General features: G+C 35.6%; 1 long non-coding RNA gene across 1 annotated transcript; it reads right to left on the bottom strand.

The window, feature by feature from the left end:
- Nucleotides 1-442: 442 nt before the first annotated feature.
- On the bottom strand, nt 443-1,338 carry LOC109110744. The gene is made up of 3 exons (XR_002021272.2): nt 1,228-1,338; nt 1,016-1,129; nt 443-542 (listed from the first exon to the last, which is right to left on the bottom strand). It is a non-coding gene; the product is annotated as an uncharacterized LOC109110744 (long non-coding RNA).
- Between the last annotated feature and the right edge of the window lie 4,082 nt (nt 1,339-5,420).

Raw genomic sequence — 5,420 nt, 5'->3', positions numbered from 1 at the left:
GTATAAAGAATAGCTTACAGATCCAGCAACATCCATCTTTGTCAAGTTTTAATGTTTCCTGTAAAAACACAAATAATAGAAAAGAAAACGTTTACACATTTCTCAAAACATGGTCAAGTCTCTCAAAACATTTACCCAATTTTCCAAAACATGTTGCACATTTTTATACTAAAAGTACATATATAAATAGTGGAAAAAACTATAATTTTTACTTACAGGCTCACAGTCATCTGGATTAAATTCAGGGCAATTTTTAATGCTCTACATCATCACAAATGTGCCATTAATTTCACGGCAGGTAGCAGTCGTACATCTGAATTTGTACCCCTCTTGGTCCTAAACAAAAAGACAGACAGACTATATTAGGACTGAAGAATAGAGCAGATTCGTTGTGTAGTGAACTCAAAGATTGAAGAAAAGTTTAAGAAACTTTTCCAAAATACCTTTAGTAAATAGCTGGTGTTGTCTGGTGCATCATAAATACAGACACTTTGTTTACATGATCCACAGCACTCTCCATCTTGTTTCACATATTCAAACCCCTTGAAGTGCAAAAACAAGTTCTAGTTTTAATAATTCACTCCTTTTGACAGACTCATCAAAAAGAACCAGGGTCGGACTCACAAGAAAAATTCAAATTCTTGAAAATAATGACTTTAAGTTAAAATAACCACTGACTTTTTCTTAAATCCACAAAGGTAAGATGTGTAATGAATGTATTGGAGGCTTCAAATGTTATGCATTACCACATAACACTAACTGCACTAACTACTATAATAAAATTTACTCTTATAATATAGCAAGTAAATACTCATGTGACAGGTTTTGTGACTGTCACTAATAGTGGTTAGTTTTTACATTGTCACAAAAGATCAGTGAACCACAATGTCACTGGTAAACAAGAACACATCATCACTACTGTAAAATCATCATCATGAAACTTCAGAAAGCAACGCCCATATGAAATACATAGAAAACAAGTGTCATGTGTGGAGTTTAAGCTATTGACTCTTACACTTTCACAGGCAAGTGGTGAGGATGAATCTGGTTTGGTTTTCTCAGTCACAAATGAGCCATCAACTTTACGACAGGTAACGTTTTCACATTTGTCCTCAAGCACTTCTCCATCCTAACAAAAGACAGACAGATTTCACAAGGACTGCAGAACACAGCAGATTCTTTCTTTGGTGAACTGAAACATGAAACAAAGAATGTTTTCCAAAGTACCTGGAGATGATATGTTTTGTTGTTTGCTGTGTAAATACACATATTTGGCACACATGTTCCACAACACTCTCCATCCTGTTTCACATTTTAGAGCCCTTGAGGTACAAAAACAAGTTTACAGTGTTAATAATCATCTGTTCTGCACTTTCCACTAAGATTATTAAACTCTACCTTGAGGAAGAAATTGAAAAAGAGCAAGAGGTCATAAACAGTGATTCTCAATCTTTTTTCTAGAGGACCTGAAAATGGGTGTGTGAAATAAAGAAGACATCAAAAACAAGGACTGTGAACCAACAGTGTAAGAAAGAAAAAGCAGAGAGGACAGAGATGACAGGTGTGTGTAGAGGTACAGGACATAACCTACTCTTAATGAGATGGTATGAACAACAGTCTTTCCTTGAGAGAGGCTATGCAGGCAGTATAGTGAAATGTGCGATGTAAAGTAATAATAGTAATAATAATAATAATAATAATAATAATAATAATAATAATAATAATAATAATACGTTTTATTTATATAGCGCCTTTCCAGTGCTCAAGTTCGCTTTAAAGAAGATACAATTAGAAAAGAATAAAATCAGCATAATAAACAAACATTACAAACATTAGCACAAGTGAAAAACTAAATATAACACAATGAGAAAACTCAAAATAAGACATAACTTATAAATCATATTTCCCATGTTACAAAAACAGCATTCTGCCATTTTAGAAACATTGCCAAGCTACGAAACATGTTACCTGTTTCTGATGCAGAAAAGCTAGTTCATGCGTTCATGATCTCTAGATTGGACTATTGTAATGCACTGCTAGCTGGTTGTCCTGCATCCTCAATAAACAAGCTACAGGTAGTCCAAAATGCAGCGGCTAGAGTCCTTACTAGGTCAAGAAAATATGATCTTATTACCCCAGTTTTACAGTCTCTGCACTGGCTACCTATTACAGTTTTTTTCAATTGCTAACATCCTTTTGGCCAATCTGTAGTCACGTTTTTAAAGCACTATACACAATTAGCACAACATCAGTTTGTTGTGACCATACCTTTAACACAATTCATGTTGTTTTCACACAATATGCAGTAAATTAACATGTTTCTAAAATGCTTACATTTTATTTTCACACAAGCTTACCCCATATCAAAATCATAGATCTTTCTTATCTTTTTTTACAAATGCTTAAACACAACAAGACAGAAATGAAGACATAATGTTCCAAACTTTAAATATAGTGTAAAGCCTCTACTTCTGCAACAACAGCAACTCAAAAGTATTGAAAAATATCTCTATTGTGACGAGTGGGGCGGGGCCGAGAGCCGTGGGAATGGAGCGAGGCCGGTGGAGTGATTGGGAAATGAGCGACACCTGCTCCACTCACCGATCTCCTCCGTGGGACTCGAGACCGGTGAGTGGAGCAGGTGTCGCTCATTTCCCAATCACTCCACCGGCCTCGCTCCGTTCCCACGGCTCTCGGCCCCGCCCCACTCGTCACATCTATATAAAATATTGTAACAACTGATAAGCATTTTTAAGTAACAGATCACTAAAATATTTAGAAATAGCTGATTCCAGTATCAGTTGGAGGAATAGTCGGATGTTGATGCTCTTTCAATTACATCAACATAGAGTAAAAAAGACCTTTTTGAATTGGTTTTGTGGGTGCAGAACAAAATAAAAAAACAAAAACATAAAAAATTATGCCTGGGAGAGGGAGAGGAATAGTTAGATCAGAAGAACATAGGTAAGGGAGAAGAAGAGGTAAGGGAGGGGTAAGAATGTGTGCTGGACTGTGCATTTTATGTTTGTTTGTTTGTTTGTTTTTCCCTCTTTCACATGTGGAACCTATGAAAGCTTATTTCTGCCATGGAATATAAAGGGTAAAGGGTAATTGTGCCTTTGTTTCATCTCACAGTTCTGACTTTTATTTCTTGCAGTTGTGAATTTATCTCACACTTCTGATAAAGTCTGAATTGCAAGATATAAACTCGCAATTCCAAGAATAGAAGTCCAAATTGTGAGATAAAAAGTTCACAATTACTGTTTTTACTTTTTTATCCTGTGATGGAAACAAGCTTGCATAGTAACTAAACGCCATGTATGTTGTAATTTTTGTTGATCACTGGCATCAGCTACCGTGGGGCACCATCCACATCCAACCCCCACCCACTGGAGAGCAATTTCAATTAAGGTTCCAATTGAATTTCTACATAGATGACGCTATTTTTTTTTTTTTTCTATTGTACATTCTATAAAGTAATGACTTATTCAGTTTTAGATAGTATTTTGCCAAGAATGAACACATTTAACACTTAAAAATGTAAAATGGGTTTCAGTTGAAGGTAACTAAATTACAAAAAACAATGGATTTTTATATTTTTATATATACAGGTAGAACTGAAACATGTATGTCAAACATGTACAAGAAAGTAATGCAATTTTTGTAAAGCCATCAACTGTTAGTATTTTGACAGTCACTGTGCAATGATTGACTATATGTTCCTATTGGATAGAAATGTAGTACTAATGTTTTGTCCGAATTACTCAATTTTGAATTGGGTTTGCTGTGTTTTGATAAAGTTAGTATATGTAGAAAAAGGTATTCAGCAAAAATTAACTATTGTACTAATTTAACAAAATGTGGTTGTGTTGCTGTTAACTATTTGGCTATTACTTATAAGGCCCTTAATGGCAAGAGTTTAGAAAAAGTACTTTAAGTATTGGTAAACGCTTGTTAGCAATTGAAAAAACTGTAAGTTTCGTATCAGTTACAAAATAATATTACTTACTTATAAGGCCCTTAATGGCTTAGCTCCTGCGTACCTAACTAGTCTTCTACCACGCTACAATCCATCACGCTCCCTAAGGTCACAAAACGCTGGACTTTTGATAGTACCTAGGATAGCAAAGTCCACTAAAGGAGGTAGAGCTTTTTCGCATTTAGCTCCCAAACTCTGGAATAGCCTTCCTGATAATGTTCGGGGTTCAGACACACTTCCTCTGTTTAAATCTAGATTAAAAACCACACCTCTCTTTGGCCAACAATTCAAATAATGCATCTCATAATTTTGGACTGCAGTTATATCTGATCAAATGCGCATTATTATTCTTTAGCTTGGGTTAAACTAATTAATTTTACTTGGCTGGAACGGCAGCTACACTAATTATGTCTCTATTTGTTTCTCTGTTTTGCCACAGGATTTACATCCCGTGGTAACTAGGATTTACACAAGCTCCAGTCTGGATCCAGAACACCTGAGAATAGATGATGCCAACCCCTCAGAGGACCTCAGATGATGCTAACCCAGAGACAACATACAGAACTACCACATTTTGCTATAAGTTTGATTGCATAATTGCTGTTAATAGTGTTAATCGTCTGTTTGTTTACGTCTTTTATTGATTTTTCTGAACATTTCTGCTGTATGCACATAAACTGACAGTCATCACTGATAAGCTACTACTAAATATTGTAGAAATTAAATTTTCTGTGAAGTTGCTTTGCAATGATTTATAACTTAAAAAGCACAAAAAAAATAAACATAAATCAAAATATATATATGATAACATTCAGAGAACAGGTGAGTTTTAAGAAGTGATTTAAATTCAAGAATATTATTGACACAGCAGAGAGATGGGGGAGAGAGTTCCAAAGTTTGGGTGCAGCAACACTGAATGATCTACTCACCACCGAAGCAAGGCAATACTGAGGGATACTGAGAAGACCAGAATCAGAGGAGCGTAATGAGTGAGTAGGGGTGTAGGGGAGGAGCACTTCACAGAGATATCGGGGAGACAGGTTATGCAATGATTTAAAAGTGAGCAAGAGAATTTTGTATTTAATCCGATATGCAATAGGAAGCCAATGGAGATTGAACAAAATTGGAGTTATGTGGGCAGAGCGCTTGGTGTGGGTGAGTAGTCTAGCAGCAAAATTTTGAATATACTGTTACCTTGAAATGGAACTGGCAGGTAAACCACTGAAAAGAGCATTGCAATAATCAAGGTGGGATGTGACAAAAGCATGGATAATGGCATCAAAAATAACCCCTAAATTTTTAGCAGTACAAAAATCAGGAGTACCAACTACAGATGGGAGTACCAACTATCTCAGAAGAAAAGTCATTAGGAATGCTTCTAGTAAGTGATGGGGTTCCAACATTAATGATCTCGGTTTTGTCCATGTTTAGTTTCAAAAAA

This window comes from Cyprinus carpio, chromosome B25 (genome assembly GCF_018340385.1).
Source record: "Cyprinus carpio isolate SPL01 chromosome B25, ASM1834038v1, whole genome shotgun sequence".
Classification (NCBI taxonomy): domain Eukaryota; kingdom Metazoa; phylum Chordata; class Actinopteri; order Cypriniformes; family Cyprinidae; genus Cyprinus; species Cyprinus carpio.
This window is presented reverse-complemented; position numbering and strand designations above follow the sequence as displayed.